General features: G+C 46.9%; 1 protein-coding gene and 1 long non-coding RNA gene across 7 annotated transcripts in view; one reads left to right on the top strand and one right to left on the bottom strand.

Annotated features, from left to right (window-relative positions):
* CRACDL (CRACD like) overlaps positions 1-25942 on the bottom strand; it is a 62374-nt gene that overhangs the window by 30247 nt on the left and 6185 nt on the right. For 4 of the 6 annotated variants that reach the window (XM_035315618.1, XM_035315609.1, XM_035315582.1 and 1 more), the window contains exon 1: positions 10811-11035. The gene's annotated coding sequence lies outside the window, so the exon portion shown is untranslated. Of the gene's footprint in view, positions 1-10664; positions 10748-10810; positions 11036-11160; positions 11277-25942 lie in introns of those variants that run through there. The other 2 variants (XM_035315599.1, XM_035315589.1) reach the window with 2 other exon arrangements.
* On the top strand, positions 11078-25329 carry LOC118160750. Its single transcript, XR_004747658.1, has 3 exons — positions 11078-11332; positions 11417-11591; positions 25225-25329. It is a non-coding gene; the product is annotated as an uncharacterized LOC118160750 (long non-coding RNA).

The raw sequence follows: 25942 nt of genomic DNA on the forward strand, positions 1-25942 counted from the left end.
GAGTGCCGTAACTCAGATCCCCAGCTGAGGCCACTGCATCCACCTGCAGCCAGGTGAGGGTCTCCTGTTTTATCCAGGTGGTTACACGTTGTCCTCCACCAGGAAAGCAGCAAGACCCTGAACCCTGAAGAGCTCCCTTTTAGCCAACCATGGGTGGCAAGGCCCTTGCTCCTGACCTCCCATGGCCATTCTCCACGTCTATGACACTTCTGCAGTTTTCTGAGGTTATTTTAGGAGTCAGTGTGCCCTCCTAAAAAGTGTCCCAGGCCTGGACACTGGTTTTATCTGGGGGAAGACCCATCTGCTCTGCTGTAGGCAGCTGTAGTTCAGCTTTATAGATTTAAAGGGATGTCCCCAGGCTGACTCCAGGGCTGGCATTCTGGCCTCATTCTCCCAGGCCCGCGCTGGTTCATTGTCGGAGCAGGAGGCTGTGAGCCCTCGCCACAGTTGCTATGTTGTGGAAACACACGGCTTGTGACTGCGATGGCCAGGCGCGGCCATGTGCCGATGACTGAGCGTCAAGGATCTGGGAGGAGTTTTATGGCCGCTGTTACCAAGGAGAGACCTGTTTGTGCCACGAGACGAAAGGGCATCCTCTTCTTCAGCCGTCGGAGGGGAGCTAAGCAGCTCACGGAGGGACTGGAACTGAAGGACACAGAAATCTGTCTGGCCAGGCATCGGCATGCGCAGCCACCAGGCCCAAGCCTGTCTGCCCAGCCATTTATCCTGGGACGTGGGCAGGGTGCGACGCTGGTGGCCAGGCTTTCAGAAGTACACCCCAAAGTCATCAGGTCATTTTGGCTAACCTTGGTGTTAAGTAAATACTTGAGCTGAAACTCAAGTCATGGTTCCCACTGAAGCAGGAAGCCAACACGGCACGAAGGAATACTGACCTGGCTGTCAGACATCTTTGCAAGGAGGGGGCTGTCCAGCCCAGCGTCTCACCGAACCTGGCATTAGGCAATTACATTGATTTCTGCCTTAAAGCTGATGGTGACATTTTTACTGACGTGGGGGGAAGTTGCTTTTCCTTCCCAACTTTTCCTTTGTGGCACACTGTTACAGAAATTGTGTTTTTCACCTGTTCACCACCCAGCTTTTTCCTCAGTGCCCATAACAAACCCTCATTCATCAGATGATTCAATTAAAACATGGTACTTATGAGAGAAAACAAAACAAAACAAAACAAAAACACCAAGAGGCCAAAGTTCCACCTCGGTATGACCATACCTGCCTGCCACTTCCCTGATGTAAGGAGATTTGATTGTTTACTCGTGAGCTAAACGTTATCTTCTTCAAAGCTTCACTTTGGATCTGTGATGTCTATTACGTCTGTGATTTAACAGTTGTGCAACACAAGGCTGATGATACCTACATGCCTTGAGTCAGCACCCACGTGCACGGCTGTGTGCTTGCGTTTGGATCCTGAGGCTGTGGTGAGGAGCAGGACGGCCGAGCCTTCTCACCTCCGGTTTCTTCAAGGACTTGCAGGACTCCAAGGGCTAACTTAAATCATACTCTGCTCTGAGGACTCAGTGGGGTTCATGTCCTAGAGGAGCTGTCTGCTTTACTTCTCCTCTTATAGCAAAGGTGACATTTACCACACTATTGGCATCTGTACATTTACCTCTCTTATTTTTGTTTCCCTTCAGGTTTCATGTATGATTCTTTTCACAGTGGAATATTAGAGATACCTGGTTTGTCAATTCATTACAAGATTTACGAGGCCAAGATGTCTGATGACAAACTGCTAAGTATTACCCAAGCCTATAGTAGTATATTTTCTGTATTGGACTTTTCCCAGCAAAGCCTGTTTTTCCATTTTCCTCCTTCCTTCCCATGGCCTTTTAATATGAGCTACGAGACAGGAAACAGCTGAGAATACGTGAGTGCAGGGAAAGAGAGGGAATAAGGCAACCCAATGGGTGCTTATTCCCTTCCCTACCCCTCCCAAATGTCAATGCATTCAAAAGTGAGTATCAAAAAAGCACAGCTGAACCAAATGGCAGCAATTTGCACCTTTTATTCCAGTGCTGTTCAAGAACGTTTGCTCGCTAGTAGGCAGAGAAACATCGGCAATTAAAGTGATTTTAAAAATATGAATTTAGGGAAATCATTCACACGAGAGAAAGACCTGCCCTCTCCTCTCTCCAGTATCATGGTATGCACTGAAATTTCTACTGGTTTTACACAGCCTTGTGGATTTGGGAAAGAAAATGCAGGAATTAGGGAAGATATATGTAGAAAACCCAAATGCTCAGGACAACAGCTCTAGCTGAGGCAGTAACTGAACAGAAAACATCCTCGATACTAAGGACTAGGACCGAAGCAGCTTCTTCTCACCCGTCACCACTCCATGGGCTCAGACCTGAAACAAAGGCTCCATCCCTGGGCTAGGCAGTCCCTCTTCTCCTGTCACACAGACCGCAGGAAAGGAACAGCTCCATGTTTTGAGAGGGAGCAAGCCCAAGGCATCCGCTGCAATGCTCTGCTAGCTGCAGGTGCATCAGCAGAGCTTCCATACCTTTAGAGATGCTCCACATCTCTGGCACATGGGATTGGCCATGGCACCATCCGGATGCTGCCCCGGAGCACCATCCATACCCACCAAGCACAAGAAACCGCGCTGTTCAACATACCTCACTGCTCAGACCCCTTCTTGCTCATACATACCCCAACACGACCCCCACTTCAAGTTCCTGAACCACCATCCGTGCTCCTAGCTGGTAAAGCTTGAACCTACCCCAAAGTAAATCTCTCAGAGCGGGTCTAATTATAAAATCTTCTCCAGAAGCCATCCATCACCTTGAGTTTATGTTATTAAGAGAAACCTCTTCTCCCTGCCCCAGTCCCCTCTTTCTGCAAGAGGAGGTGTGGGAACCGCAGAGCAGTGCTGCACCTGAGCCAGCACTGGGCACGCAGCCCTGGTGCCAGCAGCATCCACGTGAGCGAGGTACAGGTCTCTGGGAATCCCATTTGTTCGTATAAACACATCCAAAAAGCACACAGAAAGGGATGTGAGAAGTTGATAACAACTGCAACACCATTTCCCCATTTCCAAAGACATGCACCTCTCTGCTCCAGACCTCTCTTGATGTCAAAAGAGTACAAATTTCACTTCTCATTCAGCCTCTGACTTTTAAATCAAATGCACAGCTGCACTTGAGAGCATGCTTATATGTGCACAGTCATCCGAGGAGCTTTGTCAGGAGTCCCAGGCAACAGAGTCACAGATTCATAGAATCATTCAGGTTGGAAAAGACCTCTAAGATCATCTAGTCCAACCTTTACGCCAAACCATGAAGACAAGCAGCCTGTCACTTTTTATATATGAGTGTTTCTTTATTTATTAGTGAGGATGCTGTTAGCACCTAGGTTTTTTTTATGGATGCCCATAGGGACAGTATCTTCAACAACGTATTTTTTTAATCTGCACTATTGGTTAATGAAAGGCTCAGTGAACAGGGCTGACATATCCTCCAGCTACTGCTACCCTTGCAGCATGCTCTCACGTTACCCGAAAATCTGCGCAGTGCCCGGCCACTCGTTCCTTCACCTAGCAGTCCAAACTTGTCTCTGGTGCATTTGTATTTGTTTCCACAGACTGTGCAGGCTCTCATGTAGGATCCTCAGCAAGCCTTCTGCCGTGCCCCGTGCCAGCAGCACATTCCTTTCTCTATTACAGAGCATTTCCAAGGAACAGGAAAAAAAATCTGCTCTCTCTACCTGTTTATTTTTCAAGAATTGATAGACCTCCCTTCCCCTATATTTTCCGCATGAAAGCAAGAGGCTAGAAGACAAATACCACATAAAATATAAACTTTCCTCCCAAGCAGCAAGTGAAGAGCAAGCTGTTTGATTGCTCTTTTTTTAAAAAAAAAAAAAAGTGTGCTGCAACAAGATACACAAACCTGTGAGGTCAGAAGGAAGGAGGTCACTGCGATTGCCCAGGACGATTTCCTGGTACAGGGAACAGACTATGCCCCAGAAAGGTGATGAGAGCTCCTCTTCCCTAGCACAGCTCAGTAACTTAGAGGTAACCACCTTGCCAAAGGTCACATTGTGCTCATGGGAAAAGCCTTAGCTTGCACGCTTTCTTTAAACAAAAAAATCAAGCGCAAATCAAACATCCACATAAAAGAATCAAAAACAGGAAAAAAGTTTACATTGGCAAAAGAATGGAACAAACTCATGTGAAATGCATTGTTCCTGTGTAAAAGCACCTCCTTTCTTCCTTTCAATGGAAGTTTTATACTTTTTTGTGATTTAACAGACAGCCCGGGAGAGCTACTCCACCAACATGGAAAGCATTGTTAAAAGAACACTTAGAGCAATAAAAGCACATTGACTCTCCTTCTTTCGCAGCATACCAGGATAATAGAAGCGTAGCTGTTCTGCACAAAGACCCGAGACCTCCCCCAGCTGGCTCCCTACCAGAGATCCTCTGCTATACTTAAGAGCACAAACAGCTCAACAAACTACCCGAGTTTGGGGCTTGGAGCAGCCATTCTACTGATGGCAGCGCAGTCTCTATTTTGAACTTCAATAGGATCAAGCGTGCACGCAGAGCACTTTGGCTGATGATGTTCTGAAGGAGCTCATCCTTTTTGTACAGTAGCAGGCTAACATCACTGAAAGTCAAGGGTCAGTAAAGTATTAAAAATTCACCGTGCCGCTCCTTGAACAGCAAGAGAAAAGAAAGTAAAATGTCTTGCTTTAGTTAGAACAAAATTACATTTGATTCTACATGCCGCAATGGCAATTATTCTTCAATTCAGCACCGGGAACATTCCTGAAGCTATTTCACAAAAATAATTACACAAGGTCGTTTGGTATTCAGAGAGAGTACAAAAATCACCGTTGTTCTGAGGTCTCCGTGGGTTTAGATTCAGCGAAACATAACAGGGCTTTCATTGATCCCCCTGTGCTTTTTGGAACCGTAAATACAACAAATCGTCCCTATACATACACAGGCACACAGGCACACACGCACTTTGTGGCCAAGAAAGAAAGAGCCTCACCAGGAAGCACAGCGAGCCCCGAGGAACTGCAGGCTCTTACACCTGCAGCCCCATCAATTAGGCTAATGTAAGCAGGCTCTTAGTGGAGTGCGGAGGTTAATGGGAGCTTCGGATGCGGAGAGGCTCTAGCACTACCCAGAATGAGATCCTTATTCAGCTTCATCTGCTATTCAGAGCAAAACTCCAAGCGGGCCAAGTTACCCAGACAATGAAGTCAATTGCAACTGTGAACATCAGATCCGAACGTGGCCCCCTTTGCGTCCCCTCTGAGCCCATCTGTGATGCGTTGCCTGTTTACCCTCGGCTACATGAAGCGTGAGGTAGTCGACAGCTTTATTCCAACGCTCCCGTTGTTTCCTTAGAAGTTAAGGACAAGTCTTTTCTAACGACATGCTCACCTGAACGCAGAACACAGCTATATCCCGGGCCTACCTGCAAATATGCAATGAAAAATAAGAGTGTGGTTTGGCCGAACACAGGTAAAAGTGCAGGAAACAAAGAGAATAGGACGTGCTTTACTGGGTTCCTCCAGAATTCCTATGCTGGAGAGATGAAATAAGCACTGTGATCATCTATGCACCGTGTGCAGAGTAGCTTTAATATTAAATATTTAGAGTAAAGGAAAAAAAAAAAAAAAAGAAGAAGGTAGGGAATGTAAAGAGAATGAATTAAATATCCTAAGGGAAGCCTGAGCCCCTCCAGGCAGAGTCACGCCAGCCCACCATCTGAGATGAGCCAGACACGAGCAGTCTGGCTTCCAGGAGCTGCTGGAGAAAGGTGCCATCGCGGGCCCCCAGTCCTCAGCACTCCCCCGCTGCTGCTTCAGGGCAGCCCGGCCGCTCTGCTGAGCCGCCTGCAGTCGTGCTCTAACCTGGAGTCCCTTCGGATGCAGCGGTAGAAAGCAGCCATGCCTCCAGGCCACCGAGCAGTCCCTCTCCGGGGTCATCCTAGCACCAAGGAGGAGCGGGGAGGGCAACGGGAGGCAGTGGGGAAGGGGAGCATCCTGCCCTGCTTCGCCCCTCTGCCAGTCCCTGGCTGCGGGCTCAGAGGCCAGCGTCTTCCCCAGGGTCCGCACGGGCTGTCCAAGAGGGACGGCCCCGCTCAGCGCAAGCTCAATCCTCCAAAACCTCCCCGGGCAACGGCGCTCACATATTTCAGTGATAACCACTACCTTGTAAACACATTCCACATTCCTCTTCCACTGAACCCCACCGGCCAAGCGACCGGCCCCTCGCTTGACTGCTGCACGAGGCTCCTTCTGAAGAGGTGCAGGTGGCAGGCTTACAAATGGCAATGACCTTACTGAGCATCTTTTGACTTTCTAATTTAGTCCTGCTCTGCTGTCAAACTGACGGTCATTTTCTTGAGCCCATGTGAACCCCAAGAAACTCTCAGATCACGTCTAGAAAAAAGGAGCACGAGAGTGTTAATGCAAGGTCACAGCAATGCACGATGACCTGTTGAGGTTGGAAAGCCTTCCTAACCAAAACAGCTTCTCGTGTGAACGGGGCTGCTTTCCAATCCCATCACAACGAGTTGAGTCCTTGCATCTTTCCCCACTACCTGCCTTCACAATTTAAAAGAAGAACACAACTGGGATTTCACAAATGTAAGAGCCCTAGTTTTTTGTCATCTGTTCCCTCGCTATGTGTACTTGCAAACTTTTCATTCCTCTTATCCATTCAGGTCACGTTTGCTCTTTTGTGTTTGAAACAAGAGGAGCTGTTTTCCTGCAGTCCTCCCATCCCTGCGTATTTGCAGGTCTGCGCTCCAAAGCACGGGATATGAGCAAATGGAAATTCCTGTGACTCACTCCGATTCTCATCTTCCCCTTTCCTCCTTTCCCTGCAGCAATGACCTCCAGGAAAGCAAGAGATCCCCCCAGCCACTCTGCACGATTCACCTCCTGCTGCCACGTCTGACCAGCGGGCTTTTGGAAGTCGATATCCTGGTGGGGCTTAACACGTTTTAGTGCTACCTTGCTGATGTCCAGAGCCGAGTCTCAAGTGTCCTCCACCACCTCCACGAGTCCCTGGACTGAGAAACAGAAAGCATTTGCCTGTGGCTGATTGTCCATGACCCATAACAGGGAGCAGATGTGCAGGATACTCAGAGGAACACATGCAGAAATGTTAAATGCAGAACAAAACAAGGAGAGGAGATTGGAGAAAGTATGAGGAAGGATGGCACTGAAGAGCACCAGCCTTCCCTGGCAGTGTTAATAACAAGCCAGGGACATGTTCACTAGGAGGGCTCCTGCTCCTTGTCTATCCTTCTCCCACATCACCCATGTGCCCTCAGTCTCCTCTCTTCTGTCACTTTTGCTAAGGCAGGAGATCCCTTTGCCAGAAAGCTCCCACGTGCACAGTTGTTCCTGGCTGCCTCTCCCTCCAAGCGATGGAGCAAAGAAGACACTTCAGGAATTAACAGGTCTAAATCTACTTACTCGGAGGAGAAGCCTCTCTGCTGAGGACAAGGGGAACCCCGGGGTACCCAGGTGTACACGGAGAGGTGCCCTGCATTCCCATCCCCACTGCCCTTCCCCTGTGCCAAGGGAGACACAAAGGCTACGTAGGAACCTCAAAACGGAGCTTACAATGGCAGAAAGGGAAGGAAAAAATCTCCCCAAACCAAACCAAAAATTTGGGAACTTGTCCTGTTTGTCTCTTTGGGCTCCTTTCCTTGAATACGTCACAAACATTTAACTTCAATACTGAAAGCTTGATGGGATGCAAGTTATTAATTTATGACTACGACAAGATTATTATGGCTAATTTAACATGTGCAGGCACTTAACCAACTACTGTTGGGAAATATTTGTCATTAATTGAAAAATTTCCTGCCTGCAATTTGGCAGATATAATGTAAGCGAGCTGCAGAAATCCAGCATGACACAGAGAGCTCTCATCCACCGCCACCTTTACACGTGACTGTAGGACACTCGAGCTCTGCCTGAAACGAGCACAACAAAATGTACCTGTGGCACTCGTAAATGAAATGGCATTGGCATTCGGATGCCACAAAATCTGATTTCAGAGGATGCTCTTCCAGACACGGGAATGGGAGCAGAGAAGCACACGAGCTCCCTATGGGGAGTGGAAGGGACGCCATTTGGAAAGACTGTGTCTTAAGCATGTTAGTCATAAATTGTTTTATCCACAAAGGTTCTTCAGAGCCGTGTTTCTTCAAGGCCCATCGCTATCAGGTGCACTCTCCTACTATCAGTCCCTTTCCACTGCAGGGCCTCCATGCGTTCTCTTGCCTCTTTTGCTTCTCTCATGTGGTAGTTTCCAGAGAAACAGCAATGTTTTGGTACACTTAAATCTCCGAGCTCTACGTAGGTGTGTCAGGATAAACTTTGGGAACATACTACCAGAGGGGACTTCCCGAGCATTCAGTCCCCTGTTGGTGCTGACAAACACTTCACATAATCCTTTCACAGGCCAATTGAAGTCTATTTTGAAAACAATTCCATTTTTCCCCATTCCTTTGACTGAAATGCTGTTCTGGGAGCTTGTTAGAAATGTCCAGACTGAACAGCCAGTCTATCACTTTTTTCTTTTTTTTCTTGGTGCCAACACTACCCTTTCCTTGAGGCAGCTTTTGTCTCTTGTCAGCAGTATTTAGAGAAGTTGGTCGTCTCCCCTTTCAGCTCTCCAGCTCCCAGCTAGCTTTGCACAGGCTGGTAGACAGGCACTGGCGAGGAAAGCACTCACCTTCCACCTCTGGCCTGTTCTCTACTGCAGAGTAGAACATGTCTCCTGCATTTCCTGTCAAGAAATACCATCCATTGCAAGGTCTATGTCCCAATAATCTTCCCAGATGTGGCTCTTCCACATTTCCCCGGCACCCAGATTTCTGATGCTAGCTGCTGACACCAGCCTAGAGGACCCATTCCAGATTTTTGTTAAACCCCTAAGTGCTGGCACACGCTCCCTTGCCTGGACTCTCAAGTGCCTGGCCATCTGCACATCCGCAGAGGGCCTCCAGTGTAGGTGTAGCAGGAAAATATTTAGCCTTTTCCATCCAGCTGGCAAATTCACTAGCTCAAGCTTGAGGAGGAAAATCTGACCCTGCTTGCTTAGGGGCCTCCTTCCTTTTAACAATTTTTTTTTCAGACATTTTAAAAGTACTTGAGTCAGGGAACAAGGTCTCTAACAGAGTTCCCAGCTCTGACAGAAGACTGTTACTGAGAGGACACCACAAGGCTTTGTGAACAAAAGAAAGCAGGCAGTGTCGGACAACTTAACCTCTCGGGTCCCACGCTATCCTCTGAGGGTGTTGCTTTACTAAAACAGCTAGATCACAGTGACTGAAGAGGTTTCTGCTATTAACTGTCTCCTGAAAGTTGCTGATCTTGAGAAAGGAACAATTAAATGAAGCGTGAAGCTCAAATAGGTATTTCTCCCTCTCTATCCTGTACCACTTGAGCACACAGGAGTGTGAAGTTTACCCACTTAGGAGATCCTTTTGTAATCAAGAACATCCTGAACTGCAGAAAGATCCTGGCCCAGAATGGATTTTTTCTCTTTTCTTAACTGCACACGTACAGATGCATGTGCTAGGGATGCAGGTATGAGTTTTCCCAAATACAGATACAGACCAAAAGCTTGGGATACCAAATCAGACATTCAAGCACTGAAAAGCAGCCACTGTATCAGGTATGCAATGTGAGACTCTGGGAGCTGTTTTTCTGAATACTAAGCGTGGAAAATATCAATTGAAACCGCACTTACTCGGTCTCTCTGAAGAAATCAGGTCCTGAATGCCCTACAGTCAGCACTCAAACTAAACAGCTCCATATTAGCGATAATTAAAAATACAGCTTAAATTATTTTTTTATAAAAAAATATCCCTGTTCAGAATATCCCACTACAGCCTCCAGCGCAATAAACCCACACACATGCTTGCAGCTTGTCTGTCCAAGAGACATGCAGCCAGATCTTTGGCTGATGCCACTTGGCAGGCCTCTGCTCAAGTTCACTGGGGCTATGCCAAATCCCACTGCTGAAGAGCTGGAGCGTACTGTTCGTAGACTGCTCAAAAAGGCAAGCTGAATCGCTTGTATGCACCTGGCAACATTCATTCCCACATTTTTCAAAATATGAGAACTGTATTTTCTGTGAGAAACGGTCCTTCAGAAAACCGTCACACCACCCCTGTGCCGGCACTAGCTATGAATACACCCTGGTATAAAGCCCACGATCTCTGCTGTTTGTGAGTAAAGAAGAGAGGCTACAGCACACAGAAGAGAATTTTTTTGGTCTAAACATTTTTTTAGAACGGCATATTACTTCAACTTTTTGCACTTGTCGAAGGGTTTCTACTTGCAATCTAGGGAAGAAAATAAAAAATCCGAAACAAACCCCACTGTGCTAACAACCGCAGGCAGCGATTGCCGGCCTGTGCAAACAATACAGTCAGAAGAACTTGCTGCTTTCCATTTTGTAAACATGCTACAAGCAGCCGGTCTCTGTGAGAGAGTGGCAACCAAAAGCTCTTGGCCACTTACAGGTTTTTCATTACCCTATTCTACAGTAAAGGAAGCAGAGTAGTTAAAAAGTTGTTTTCAGCACTATATAAGCAGATACCATCAGGAACTAGGGAAGACAGTTCATTTTTCCACTTTATTTTTTTACTTACCTTCCGATTAAACTTTACTAAGTCCAAAGACTGGTCAATGCTTGCGCGATTGAATGTTGTGCATCTGTGTAACCAAGAAACGCACTACACCTGCAGGAAATCAACCTTTAAGGCAACTCAAACATGAACTTTCTTCAGCTGCTTACCTGCATCCGTTCCTGTTTTGCCAGATTCAACATAACACAAAAGGCTACCGGTGCTTCAAAAGAGATCTGTCACCTTGCCAAACTTTTGAGCGCTAGCAAACAACGGAGGTACTTTAAGGTTTGCACGGAGGATCCTGTAAAGCCTCGATTTGGTTCGACTTGGGCAGCGCCCGCTACATCCCCTCAGTTATCCAGCACCCGGCTCTGCTCTGCCTTCCCGAAGCGTGAGCTATTAACGCCGCCCTGGTCCCTCCACCAGGCGATCCCCGCATCTGGTGCCGAATGAGTCAGTGGAGGGAGAAAGCACCAGTATCCCCCAGTTGCTAGGAGACAAGCGGGGAGATCCTGACCTGAATTCTTAGCGCAGGCTGATGTTGCTCGGGGAGCTTAGCCGGGTCTCTCCTGGAAAGGCAGGGAAAAGTTACTCCTGGGTTTGCAGAGGCAACAGGATGAAAATAAGCAGCTCCTAGGATGAAAAGGCACCTGTCATGAAAACTGGGAGCGCATATGCAAAAACTGGGGGTGAGTTTTCTATCCTCTGTGCCAAGGAGGCTTCAAGTCCTTAACCTTGAAATAAGATCTTTGTATTTCAATCTTTGTCCTTAGAGAAAGCAGAAGAAACCACCCAGCACGCACTTGGCCTCAACATTAACAGATGAAATGACAGAAGGTTAAACATGCAAACCCAAGCAATTAAGGTTGTCCCAGACATCTGTACTACAAAGAGTACTCTAAGCCAAACTCATAACCCAGAAAACAGAACAGAAGCAAGTCAGGAAAGGTAAGATGACACACTAAATCTGCATTTTCTGACCTTTCAAATATTTTAAGTTACTGTCATGCCAGTGCATTCATTACTCCGTTTAGCTTGCAGCCTCCTCAGTATGCATTTTCTAGAAGATGGAAAATACGAGCTGAATTAGGCCTGAGGAGCTAAAGAACATCCGGGTCCCTTGGATGGCAAATAATTGACCCTAGTTACCCTTTGTAGTGAAAGAAAATAATGACTCCTTGGATGCAGCATAATATAAATGCGTTGCACAGAGCAAAGTATCAGAGAAAAATATGCCTGTTTGCTTTCTGCTGACTCTGAGGAACATCACCACTCTGGGCAGCAAGGGTAAGAAAGCAGAGCTGAGCACACCACGCTGGGTGTTTCCCTGACGGCTGGAGGTGACCAGGGAGAGTGAGGAGGATGAGGGGTGTCACTGCAGGAGTGATTTCTCTGATTTCCACTGAATGCTTCCCCATTGCACCTGGGCGTATGTCTCTTACAGGAGCAGCTCCTGTCTAGTGGGGGTGGTCTCTGCCAGCCCCAGGCAGCAGTCCCCTCGAAGCCCCGCTGCCCAGCTGGGGCAGCAGTTCCAGCACCCGCTTTGTGTGGCACGCTCTGCATGAAAGTAACACAGAATCACAGAATATGCTGAGTTGGAAGGGACTCACAAGGGTCATTGAGCCCAACCTATGGCTCCACACAGGACCACCCCAAAATCAGACCAGGTGTCTGACAGTGGTGTCCAAATGTTTCTTGAACTCTGGCAGGCTCGGTGCCGTGACCACTGCCCTGGGGAGCCTGTCCCAGTGCCCGACCACCCTCTGGGGGCAGAACCTTTCCCTAACCCCCAGCCTGACCCTCCCCTGTCCCAGCTCCATGCCATGCCCTCGGGTCCTGTCGCTGTCCCCAGAGAGCAGAGCTCAGCGCCTGCCCCTCCGCTCCCCTCGTGAGGGAGCTGCAGGCCGCCATGAGGCCTCCCCTCAGCCTGCTCTGCTCTGGGCTGAGCAAACCAAGGGACCTCAGCTGCTCCTCATACAGCTTCCCCTCCAGACCCTTCACCATCTTTGTAGCCCTCCTTTGGACACTCTAATAATTTTATGTCCTTTTTATACTGTGGTTCCCAAAACTGCACACAGTACTCGAGGGGAGGCCGCACCAGCACAGAGTGGGACGATCCCTTCCCTCCACCGGCTAGCAGTGCTGTGCCTGATGCACCACAGGGCAGGGCTGTAGGTAGAGGGGTTTTAGTAGAAGGGAATGCACACAAGCATCTGCAGAAATGCCAGACCATCTCAACCGTGCAAGGGCACACCTAACATTGAATGTTTGCGAGTGTACCTCAGAAGTGGCTCTCCTGACAGCCAGGCTCAGCAGCCCTACGAAGCTGTGCTCAGCACATGCTCGGGGTCAGGCGACGATCTCTTGGTCGTGCCTGAAATCTCTCCCTCCCTCACAAAGTCTGTGTTTACCCGGAGAATCAGTCTATGCCTTCAGTAACTGCAACAGCCCAAAAGCAGATGAATATTGTGATGCATCAAGTACCTTCCTGAACAAGAGCCAAAGCCCAACATGTTGATAGGAAAATTACAGTTTTTTGTTCATTTCCCTTCTCTCACCTTTTTTTGCAGAAATAGGAAGAGCTCAGTGCTGTCTTATCTCAAAAGCACCGAAATTTCCAAACAACGCAGTTAGAGATGTCATGACCCAGGGAGCAGCAAAGATGAATTAATCCAGATTTTTTTTAAAGTCCCAATAAAAAATCATTGTAGATAACCAAGCAGAATTTGGAGGGAGTAAACTGTGAAAATTTAAGATGTTAAATATACACTTGCCTGCTGCTAAGGAAAAGCTGGTCACTTAACACAGTACTGAGTGTAAGTCAGAAATCAGAGCTCTGTGCAGCACAACTGAACTTTAACTAGTACAGGTATTCTGAAACAATTTTATTTATGAAAGGCTATGAAAAAGACAGCATCATCCCAAGGCAGGATGATGCAGAGACCCTGTTCATAGCAATAGCTGTATATTAGATAGCACTAGGTTCATATTTTACTAGATTCATCTTTTGCAAACCAAATGGAGTGGATTTCAGTGCATTTGTTTCCTACAAATGCTTCCAAATTGCTTTTCTGTGGAGGAACACAAGCTGACACCAAACAGCAGAAATCAGAGGAAAAAGAGAAAGCCTGGCAAAATGAAAAGTGCAGCAAAAACAAGCTTTCAAAAATAAGGCCCTTTTAGAGGCAAAGAGAAATTTCAGGACACAAGTATGAAAGATTTGAGATGAAATGGAGAATTGCTGAGCCTGAAAGAGAGGAAAAGGGGAAGCCTTTCGGGGGGCAGGAATTTCAGATGTGAAACAGATCTTACAAGTACAGGCAGACTGCAGAGAAGGGTCCAACAGTAAAAAGGTGTTAAGCGAGAAAGAAAAGGAAAACAGAGAGAAAGGAAGAGAAAGAGGTAGTGAAATAAGGAGAAAAATGTTCTCATTTTTTTCTGTATACAGACTGAAAGGCATTTACCAGGGCTGCCATGGGGGTAGACAGCCAAGGGAGATATGTGTTGATGAAGGAAGTGCTTCAGGTAGGTGCCCCAATCCAACCATCTCCTGGCCATGGGTGAGCACATCACTCAGTTTTTTATCGTTGATGCTGCTGGCAAAGTTGCCAGTTGTCATATGGCCGTTAATTTTCTAGCTGTTCTCAAGCACAACCAGAATTCTGTGAAGAATCAAGGGAAATCTTACATTTCTACTGGCTGGAAAAGGGGCTGTGAGTGGTCTATGGAGCAGAATGATAACAGGTGATAAAACAGTGAGAACTGCCAAATAATACAGCAGTTTTGTGTCAGTTAGCAAAGGCAGATAGGAACAATGCTGCTGGAAATTCAGACAGAAGTGAGAACCCAAACCAGCCATGTTTCCTCCCTCTGAACATCTCCTCGGTCCGAGTCCTGAACAGCAAGAATGGGTGAGCAGTAAAATGGCTTTGGGTGGGGTGCAGAAAAGCCACACCGTCTGGTTAAAAACAGTCAGATCTTCTTATTGTTTAAACATGCATGACACCACTGGCTTCATTTTATGCCAGCTTAAGATGCCAGCCAAATGCACTGAGGAGGAGGAAGGCAGCAGTTCCCTTTACCTGCTTCACTTTGCCTGCAGGCAGGTTTCAGCAAGGCACGTGTCTTCTCCAGGGGAAGATGCTTAACGAAGGGTTTGTTCTTCCTGATGCATACAGAAGGATGCTAATGTACTGAACTCGTCAAGCACACCTTGTAATAAAATGTTTCAAAATTTGTATTTCAAAAATTGGACAGTTCGACACAGCCTGAGTTTAACCACAGACAGACGACTGCACTGTCCACATCTCTCTGCAAAGGCCAAGTCTCATGGAAATCAAGATGCTGGGCAATCGGGGTGCACCTTGGTGTGCACCGTGGTGCAGGACAGGGAAGGATGGCGGCTGGGTGCAGCAGGCCTCGGCAGATGGACCGTAGCTGAGCGTGGTCACTGGCTCCATGCCAGCGCTGCTCCTCCCAGCCCTGAAATCCTGCCAGGCTCCCCGCTGCCCTTCCACGGAGACAGAGAGCAAACCCTCAACCAACGTTTCATAGAAATAAACTGCTACTTCCCTCTCAATGAGAGGAGAGTGACGTGCCAGGAGGCAGCAAATAAATGTCCGTGTGTGCGGGGCTGTCTTGTAAATAACCTTTACAAGAGAAATAGTTTGCATTTACAGAAAATGCGGGGCAATGAATTATTCATCTCAGTAGAGGGACTGAAATACTGTCTTTTGTTAGTCTGGTTATTGGAGACTGAGGGAAAATAAAGACAACCAGACTTTCTCAGATGCAATAACTGATCGGTAACAATGCAGACAAGTTGGAAGGATTTTTTTTCAGTGAGAGTTGCAACCATTTTCCATGTAAGTGTCTGAAACTGACAGTTAATGCACAAAATATAGCTGCTATGCCATCAAGTACATGAACCTTACTATCAACAGAGGCATTAAAGACTGACATTATGATACTGATTTTTTTTCATTTCACTACAGCTGATGTCTGAGAGGCGGTATTATTTTTTCTGTTTAATGCCACAGGCCTGGACAACAAGACCAATGCTCACTGTAAAATGATCCCCCAGTTGCTCTTTATGGGAATAATAAGAAGAACCAGTCTGCCAATAAAACTGGCAGTTACTGGAGAGAACCTGGATTTTCAAGATGTGCCACAGTCTCCAAATTTTTTCAGAAAAAAAAGTACACGTATAAGTTTAAGAATAAGATACAGAACTGAATTATTATAATGTAAAAGACAGGCTAGCAGCTGTGTGCACTTAGATTATATATATATATATATATATATAAAAAAAAAAGCACTGACCTGTACAACAGAAATTGCAAAAACATCTGCTAGACTTCTGGGCTCTGAAATCACATTCCCTGAAAGCAAGCTTCCAGAAGAAAGGCTGGGCACTTACGTGAAATACCACTTCCCTTTCCAATGAGTTGCGCTTCTCTTCAGCAGCTTTATTTAAAAGCCTAAACACAAAACCACACGCCTCTCCCTTCTCTGGGAAGGCAAAGTAACAACCTGTGATGGCAGCAGCATAAAACCAGATTTATCGACACCTTTCAGAATTCGGAATATACCAGGCTGCCCTCTTTGCTTACTCCCTGCTTGTCTTCTTAGTCCTTTTCTATGAGACAGATTCCTGTAAGTCATCTTCTCCGACCTGCAGAGGGGTAAGCAGAGCTGCATTTACTCTTCAACACGGAATACCACGGTGCTCTCATAAAGACAGAAACGCTGCTACCTCTTAGGCTTTGTCTGCTTGGCAATTTGGTGTCTTACATTTCAGTTCTCAGCACTGCCAAAGCTTTTAACACTTCACAGAACTTCCTACAGGGTCAAGATCTGCTCTGCCATGACATGAATTCCCAGCAAGTTCATCTCTGTTGTGAGCAGGTATTCAAAGCAGCCCTTGGTCTCATCTTCTCCTTTCCCCTCATACATTGCCAGATGGCTTTATTTAATGTCTAGTCCCTAGATTGGCTCTTAGATTGATTTTTTCCTCTACACTTGCCATCTGCTGGTCCAGGCAGCTAAATGATACTCTTGCTTTTCAATCTCACAGCACTGGTTCTTTCTTGCTGTTGACTTGGCATCCAAAATAGAAAGGCAGGCAGACAGGAAGGTCTGGATAAGGCTGCACTTGACCAGCAGGAATTTTCTCCTTCTGCCTTTGAGAGCTGTATGTAAAAGTTTTAAGAGGGAGCAGAGCACAAAGCCAAGAAAGACAGGCACCGAGGTGACCTGAAGCACGTTGTCTCAAGGCTGGGAAGTGGACTGCGGAGTGGCTATAGCTTGGAAGGAGGATTTCCAGCCCCAGCTGTTGGCATTGTGTGGCCTTGTACAAATAAAATCTGTCGTGTTGTGCATCAGCTAATGGCATAGAATTGCAAGCACACTTCCAAGAGAAACAAATGCTGCATGGAAAAACCTTTACTTAGCTCCTCTGCATCGTTTTTCAGAGGCTCCAGGAACCGTCTTCCTCTCTTCAGTTACAAGGTAGAGGGATTGAGGGGAAATGATTCATGTGGATATGGGTGCCACACACCCACCCTGCCTGGCACCCTGCCCAGGGAAAGGCAAGTGGCTGCTGCCCAGGCTGCAAAACACCACCAGCAGCTGCCTGGAAAGGGCACGAGGAAGAGGACAGAGGAAGCATGGAGGCAGGAGGAAGGAAAAGGTGCCAAACAGTCTTGCCACCACCCCACCTAAATGTTTAATGGTGAGATGTTCCTGAGCTGCCTGAACGCGCATGTTTTGCCCATCTTGCTAGTTTAAGCTCAACATGCTGCTGGGGAAACTGGCTGCTCAGGGCTTGGATAGGCACATGCTTTGTGGGGCAAAAAAAACAACTGTGTCCCCCAGGGCTCAGTACTGGGGCCACTTCTCTTCAATATCTTTAGCAATGATCTGGACAAGGGGATCAAGGGCACCCTCAGTAAGCTTGCAGGCAACACCAAGTTAGGCACAGGTGTTGATCTGCTCGAGGGTAGGAAGGCTCCGCAGAGGGCTCTGGATAGGTGTGGGGAGCTGGGGGTCGGCCTCTTCTCCCAGGTAACTAGTGACAGGACTCAAGGGGATGGCCTCAAGTTGCACCAGGGGAGGTTCAGGTTGGAGATTAGGAAAATTTCTTTACTGAAAGGACTGTGAGGCATTGGAACAGGCTGCCCAGGGAAGCGGTTGAGTCACCATCCCTGGAGGTATTCAAGAGATGTGTAGATGTGGTGCTCAGGGACATGGTTTAGTGGCAGACTTGGCAGTGCTAGGTTAAAGGTTGGACCAGATGACCTTAGAGGTCTTAGGTTCCAACCTAAACAATTTTCCTAAAAATCCTAAACGGATTTTTTAGAGAAGACTCTTTGGGGCGTTCACAGCTCCAAGCACAACAGCTTCTTGTGCTGGCTGAGTCCTTTGAATGCCATGAGAATCCAATTAAATAATAAGAGCAGTAAGAAGCTTGGTGCTATTCATATTGGAGAAGATCTTGCATGGCTCTGGACAAATCATAGGCACAGCAACACTCTAAACAAAGGCATTTTCTAATCCTCTCATTATTATTGTTGCTCTCTCTTAAAGGTATTTCAGGACAGAAAACACATTCATTTCATGGAAAAAAAAAACAACTCATTTCATTCTTGAATGCCACAAGAGCCCAATTGTTTATGCAAATAGTCTAAGTGAGAGCTCTTCTTTCCATATTTCACTGTATTCTTTAATTTGCAAAGGCACTTGTCTTTTTCTGTTTCTCCTGTGTATCTGGTGGCACAGACAAGATCACATAGGGAAGTAAGTGGGAACAGCGTTAGGGCTGCACAGCCCAGATCTCTTAACGTTCAGATCAATGCCGATACTACAGAGCTGGTGTTTACCAGAGCTTCCAACCTCCGTTATGAAATTCATGAACATACCCCAGCTGTTCGGTGTCCTTGGTCTCAGCAGCCTTGACCCAACGTCCCTTGAAGCCAACGGAAAGGTTCCCTAATTACTCAGTGAGTGCCTCATCAAGCACAGTTAGGCCGGAGCACAGCTGAAGAACAAGATGCACAAATCCTTTAGCAATGCAAATTCCTTTACTCCTCAACCGTATTGCACTGACCCGCCTCCTCCAGGCCTTATTGCAACCTGATATTTCATACGCCTCGTGTTCAAGGGAGTGGCGCTGAGAAACTGATTCCTTAAAGCTCCCCAGCTGCTTTATGGGCTTCACGTTCGTGGCTTGCAACAATCGGGTTTCTGCTTGTCATCGTTATGAATGGAGGGATGAGAACTCAGTGACAAATTATGAAACGTTACATCTGCTTCAAGAAGGTGGAACAACCAGCCAAAAATAACGTGTCACAGAAATGCATAAATCAGTGCCAGATATAGCACAAGCCAGGCCTATATCTGAGAGCTGCTCTGGTACAGATGTTAGTAGGTGTACTGCATAAAGGACAAGACTGTACCACCAGCCTGCATATCCATGGAAACTAAGAGAGGATCTCTTGGGGAAAGGAGTGGCGAGATGGGGGAACAAAGGAGCTTTATTCCTTTCCCCTTTTCATTAGGGCTAAATAGCTTTCACTTTATACAGTGAGATTATTTAGGCTGGGGCCATGCCCACTCCCGGGTAACAAAAGAAACGCGGAAAAAGAACAATGTGGGTTCATCGGCTCCTTCACTCCCCGGGGGGCTTGGCAAGCCTGCTCTCTGGTCCATGTCTCTGCCTGTCCTCAGCCACCGTTCCACCTGGGCTGAACCGACGCGAACACATCCCGTCACGCCGCAGACGACCCATTACAACATGCACATCGCAGCGCAGTACACAAGCCAGACACCTGTTGGTTGAGGCGTGTAAGCTGTAAAGAAAAAAAAAACACCACAGGAACAATGGGCTGCTATGCAGCTATTCAGCATTCAGGCACGAAGTAGCAGAATGGCTCATTTCTCTTTGTGCAGATAAATACGTTCTGAGCGCATTTATGACGACGCAATTGCATCCGCTCTAGATTGTCAAATCTTAATCTTTAGTGTGTTATAATTACTCATAAAGGTTCCGTGACTGGCTAAGGACAACATCCAGCAAAAGAACGAGCTATTGCACAAGCAATGATTGACTGGGATCTCTACAAGCCATACCAGCCTCCTGCTGCATCTGCCTTAGAGCTACATTGCCCTGACGGTGCAGAGGGCACCCCCTCGAGCTGCCCCTCTGCTGCGCAGCCCAAAGGACCCTGCCAGAAGCACCATCCCTCTCTGTTTCCTTACAGATGGCATCGGGGCAACTCTGTGGCTGACACAGAGTGTGCTGGCTGCTGGGTACCCATGTGCTGAGCTGCCAGGCAGGACGAAAGAAACAGGCATGGTCTGCCCTGCACGTACCCCCTGAAGGAGCAGGGTGCAAAAATAATACAAATACGGTTACTGCTAACAACCTGCTCTCCTTACTCTCCTGCCCCTCCCACGGATTTCAGTTTATTCCATGTGTGAGCCTGACTGCCCTCTGCATGTGGTCCATTTCTCTGGCTCACTCCTGGTGCAGGCTTCCCCTGGGCTTTGCTAGAAACAGCAACATCAAGAAGAAAAGGGGAGTGAGAGAAAACAGAGGCAGTAAAACCTCAACATACCCCAAAAGCCATCCAAACACCAGAATAGGAGTGGAAAAGATCCTTCTCCTTTTTAAACATATCTTCTGTTTCTAATACTATCTGCAGGATATATATTTTTAATAATCTGTTCTAAAATAAGTTGGGCACAGTTTTTCAATAAATACTGTACGATTTGATAATCACGCAGCAGGGCAGAGTAAGAATAGTTTGCTGATACTTAAATAAATCTTTTTTTTACAATATTTTTAAGAAAACGGGACTTACCTAGCTTTTATTTCTCCAATGACATAAGCTCAGGGAAAAAAAAAAAAAAACAGTTGTCTCTCCTGGTTGGTTTTGGAAGTCTTACAATGGACAGTTGTATGTCAGCTATTTGCACCACCACCTTTCCAGCTACGTGAAATGAGCACTGATTTATGCAGCACGCTGCGTTTTCTCTTCTTGGTTAACTTCCATTCTGGCTTTCACTGTAAGCCGGTGCTATCTCACTAGATTTGAAGTAATAGCAGCACTTGTATTAATTTCCTTCCACACACTCAGCTGCTTGTAGCTTTGTGGAAGCTGGCTCCACACGCAAGAGGCAGGTTGTGGCTGCGCAGTGAGCCCGGGTTCTGACACGCTCAGAGTTACACGTTGACTCAGCAAGGTAAACAGTGGGCTTCTCAAGCAGCTTGGCCAAGGTGGTCAGGACGTTCTGACGCTAGCCAGAGCACGCTATCAGACAATCCACAGCCAACATAATTAATTAAAATGTTTAAAAACTGAAGTGTTGTTCTGCTGGTATTTAACAGTGCTGTTCCTAAGCAAAAATCTGAAGCTCATTTTAATGAAGCATCTTCAAACGTAGGTAGGAACATGTAAGTTTTTTCTCTCTCCTACACCAGCAAATAGCTTCTGCTTCCTTTCCCTGGCCTATTAAAGCAGATACTGGCTCCAGGTCACTAGACACTGTACAAACCCATTGTGGAATATCCCACGATGCAATGACTCCATAGCAAACTCTTGGGCTGAGCTAATACCAGCTCCCAGCTTTAGTCCAAATCCGATACCAAAGCAAACAGAGTTAGGATGATGCTCAGTGTGCTTTTGTAAAGTCCAGCCTAATTCAATCCTGAGGAGTGGACAGAAAACAATGAAATGGTGTAGTCATTTATAGATATTACAGTGAAAACGAACTAATCTGTATGTTGGTCAGTTTTGTTTTGCATCACTTTTTGGAAACAGGCTATGGCAGTAACAGTTAGGCTGATAAGAAAAGCTAATAGGAAATGAGTCTTTATGTTGTAGAGATAGGGCTGACAAAATTTACTGCTGTAGGCGTGGCTGGAGAAACAGCAAAATGCTTTTCATAAGAATTTGCAAGTTCTTTTTGTGGAGATGAAGCCGAGAAGCCCCTACGGGAAGCTCCTGCCTCTGTGGTCATTTTGTTCTCTCCAGCCTTGGAGGCCTCACAGCTCCATCGCTGCTCAATTACCAACGACAGGGCTGAAGCCTGAACACCACCACCGCCCAGGTCCAAAGTCCCCACGAGCCCAGCAGAAAGGCTCACCCTGCGACGCGCCTATCTGCAGGCACGGTCCTGTTATAACCCAAATTAGGGCTGTGGTTGCGCAAAAACTAGCGGCTTTCGTTCATAATAAGAGTGCAATGCAGCTAAGCTGGTTACTAAACCAGGTAATTAAAGGAACATGAAGAAAAATCACAGAATTAGACTTAAAGGTTCTGGTCTAGTTGCCAGTAACCCCCTTTATTTATTTTTTGACTAAGAAACTTGCTACATCAGGCTCTTTGGAAGAGTAGCAGAGAAAATTTCTGCAAAGACTGGAAATCTTTTGTATACACATGACAAAGTTTCCAGCTTTCTTTGCTCCCGGAGTCACTTGGCATCAGGGTCACGGAACTAGCTTGTACTAAAAAGTCCTCTCACCATGAGAAAGGTTGCAGAAACCTCTTTTCTCTCCAGCAGATAAAATTTAATTCCTTCAAAGCACTTCAGCCGAGTCCTAATATAAAACTCCACACACTTGTGCTAGCAATGCTGAGTTGTACATGAGACGGTAACAAGCTGAAAGGGTGTAATTTTGTCAAAACAGCAGGTCAGCTGGCATTATCCTTGTGAATACCACAGGCTCACTGCAAATGTCAAAGAGGAGACGGATCGTTTGCTTGGTTCTGGTATCTCTGAAAAGGACCAACCTTAAGTCCCAGAAAAACTTTGGACTTTGCCTGTCCGTGGGCTGAAGCCACTTGGAGATTCTGGAATATCAGATATGCAGTATTGTATTATCACATACTCATGATTTCAATTTGCTTCTGGGAAAGAAATGCCTGTATTTTTCCCCATCATCTTTCCATTGATAAATTTGAGGCTAAAAAACAACTGGGGAGAATTGATAACCCATTGAAACAACGGCTCTAATTCAAAGCAAGTGTAAAATGCAACACAGCCTCTTTTTATCCAAAAGATAACGAGAGCAGCAGAACTATCACCTGTAGATGCATGGCAAGTCTACGGAAGCAGCTGATGCTGTGGGCCAAAAGAGATGTCCCTTAAGATTGCTAGGAAGGCAGGAAGAGAGGCAGGAAGGAAAGAAGGAGGGAAGGAAGACACCCTCTAGGAAAAACAATACAGAAATGGCAGCAGCAAGTCCATGAGAGACCCAGAACAGGAGCTGGGAAAAGTTCCCTGGAAGGCCTAGTGACAGAGCTCCACCTCACTGGTGGCAGAGCAAAGTAAGGAGTGATGCTCAGAGAAGCCTCCCTAAGTTGAATCCTGCTTTATCCACGGAGCCCAAGTTGGGGTTTTAAATCATCAGGATTTGTTCTGGTTTTCACCGCCAGAAATTAACGTTAGCTAAAACTTACTAAAAATTGCCTGCTTTTGCCTGAACGGAAGCGAATGCAGGGCCACCACCCCAATTCCGACCTTGCAGCAGCTCCTCGTTCTGACCTGCCCAAGCACGCCTTCTTCACGCCCCTTACTCCATGTTCTCAAATGCCCGTGCAAAAGTGGAAGCAGCAGCAGCAGACCCACTTTTGGCTGAGATTTGTTGATCCCTTTCGCAGTTGCAGCAAGAATTCACAGCAGCAAGCCTGCCCAAAGAAGCCGGTGAGCCACAACCATGAGGCCACAACAAAAGCCGTGCCAAAAAGCCCCCTCTCCTGCCCTGATCTGCATCAGTCTTTCACAGCAGTGCTCCTCCAGGCATTTTGCAGCCCAGCTTAGCAGGCACCTCGCTGTCACGGCACCCAGCACAGCCCTCCCTCGGACACGTTCACAGGGGAGGCAGGTACCTGGGAAATTCTGTCCGGCAAGGAGAAGATCTGATTTTCTCAAGTTCCTTTGGCTTCTCAGCTGACGGCTGCGTGTGCCACGGTTTCTCAAAATTAATCAGTCGTTTCTGAGAAACATGAAGCTGGTGAGGAGAACGTGTCGGTTCATTCACAGTACATGCTCCTCTGCGGATAACAATATAACACAGATTGGAGCTGACATTTAAGATGACCCACGCCCTGCACAAGCCTCACAAAAACTGCCTCGTTATTCACTTCTCCAGCTTGGCAAACTAAGCCTCCATACTCAGCGTCAAGCTAAAACATTTGTTAAAATAATTCTTGGCTTCCTTCCACTCCAAACAAATTCATCAGGCAGATATATAAACTCCTTTTTGAGTTTCAAGACAAACAGAAACAAGGGATATATAAAACTGGAGGTATAAAAATGGTGCGATGGCTCGAATATTGTTTTTTTGTACATCTTCTTCTTCCACACAAGGATAACGGAAGGTTTCGGCTATTGCTGAGGTCACTGTCTCCAATTAAGAATTTAAGATAAGTTTTAAACAAACCAGACAACCGTGGAACAATTTTAATCCCCGAGTGAATAAAGCCCTCGAGGGACCCGGCTGCAGAGAAATCGATGGGCAATTCTATTACGCCTTAGCAGCAAGGAAGGCACAATCTGGCTTCGACAACGAGCCTCAAAGCCACGAGTCCTGCCGTAGGAATTTATCAGATTCACGTGATCCATCACCAGCACACAGAGCCCGGTTAAACCCAGAATGTCTTCTGCTTACAGCAGCACGGCGCGACATCATCTTCAGGTTAGGGGCTGTAATCTAATGGTGGGGGGGGGGGGGGGGGGAATAAGGCAGCAAAAAGCTGAATAATTTGTTCCAGAGAACCGCTACCCTCACCAGCACCCCGCTGCCCACTGACCTCACCTCTGCCTCAGACGTGTCGAGGGAAGCACCAGCTGTGGCTGTGGGAAGCTCGGCGTCTGCTCCCCCTGCCTCTCAAAGCAACGTACAAGTGGCCTCTCCTGCCCTTCTGACGGGAAGAGCTCTCTATCACTGCGGGATCAAACTCAAATCATTCACACGGTACTGCAAAAATACACCGCAGGCTGGCACAGAAAGCAGAGCTGGGCTTAAAAAAACCAACAACGCTGAAATAGAAGAAGGAATTTCCCCTCCCCTCCGATATCACTAAACCCTCACCTACTGACATCTCCCAGGGCAATGACAAAATCACTTTCCTTGGTACGACTGGTGCAGTCCAGCCCACACCTCCTACCCTCTGCCATGTGCCTCCAGGACTGCGCCCAACTCTGCCCCAGCAATCCAGGATCGCAGACGACGAGCTCCAGTCAGGACAAAGGATCCAGCTCAGGGATGCTCCCGGGCACTGGTTGGGAGCGTAGGTTTATCGTCCGTGTCCAGATCCCCAAACCATGCAGATCTGGGGCTTGTCCAAGGTGCTCTGCAGCTGCCTCTGAGCCTCAGACCCAACTTTCCTCTCCTTGAGAGCTAAGGTACGTGGGCAGGGAAAGAGGGGGAAAATAGAGACACGGATACAACCCGGACAGAGCAACGATATCGATGCAGCACATCTAAGCTCAGTAATGCAGACATACTCCGAGCTTTCCCTGCTCAGACATAGTCCTAGAGTCAGTTTTTTTTTTTTTTCTTTTTTATCCCTAGGCACCCAAGAACGATGTCTCCAATCCATTTTGCTGGCTTATGGAAGACAATATGAAAATAATACTATAAACCTTTTCCTCCTGCTCCCTCTTCTCCCAGGTAAATAAAAAATAACTCCACATTCTGCTCTGAGATCTTGCTTCAAGTCCATCTGCGAGCAAACAAGCACGAGGCCATTAAAAGACAGGCAGAAATAGTTAAGTATTAAGTAGGCTGTGAAAGGGCTTTTCAGGAAGTAATTAAAAGGGAAGCGAAGCCCTAAGAACGCATTATTTGCACAGTGACGCTTTGCTTTCTCCCCAGCATCTTCCTCCTGACGGCTGGTACCCAGAACTCTGATCTGTGCAGCCCACTGAAAACACCCAGCCACGGTGATCACCCCAACGTTATTTAAGAAACCTGAACGAGTACAGAATCACAGCACTCTTCAGCAGCATCTCCAGCAGCAATTAGGTGAGCTGCCTTCACAGTCTGCTGCAGCATAATTTCATCTCACTTTGAGAAAGATGTGAAAAGGAGCTAGGCTGTGAGATAAAAAACCGCATGTATTGTCTACCATAGCTCCCGTTATTTTGAATCAAATGAACTCTGAGATAAGCACATATGTGATAGGAACACTGGAGAGCAGTAAATCAGACAACATCTTCTTATAAAGCAAGCTTGTAAGGAACAAGAAACCCACGAACCAGATTTAGTCTGTGACTTACAGCACTTGCAG

The sequence above is a fragment of the Oxyura jamaicensis genome, chromosome 1 (genome assembly GCF_011077185.1).
Source record: "Oxyura jamaicensis isolate SHBP4307 breed ruddy duck chromosome 1, BPBGC_Ojam_1.0, whole genome shotgun sequence".
In the NCBI taxonomy this organism is placed as follows: domain Eukaryota; kingdom Metazoa; phylum Chordata; class Aves; order Anseriformes; family Anatidae; genus Oxyura; species Oxyura jamaicensis.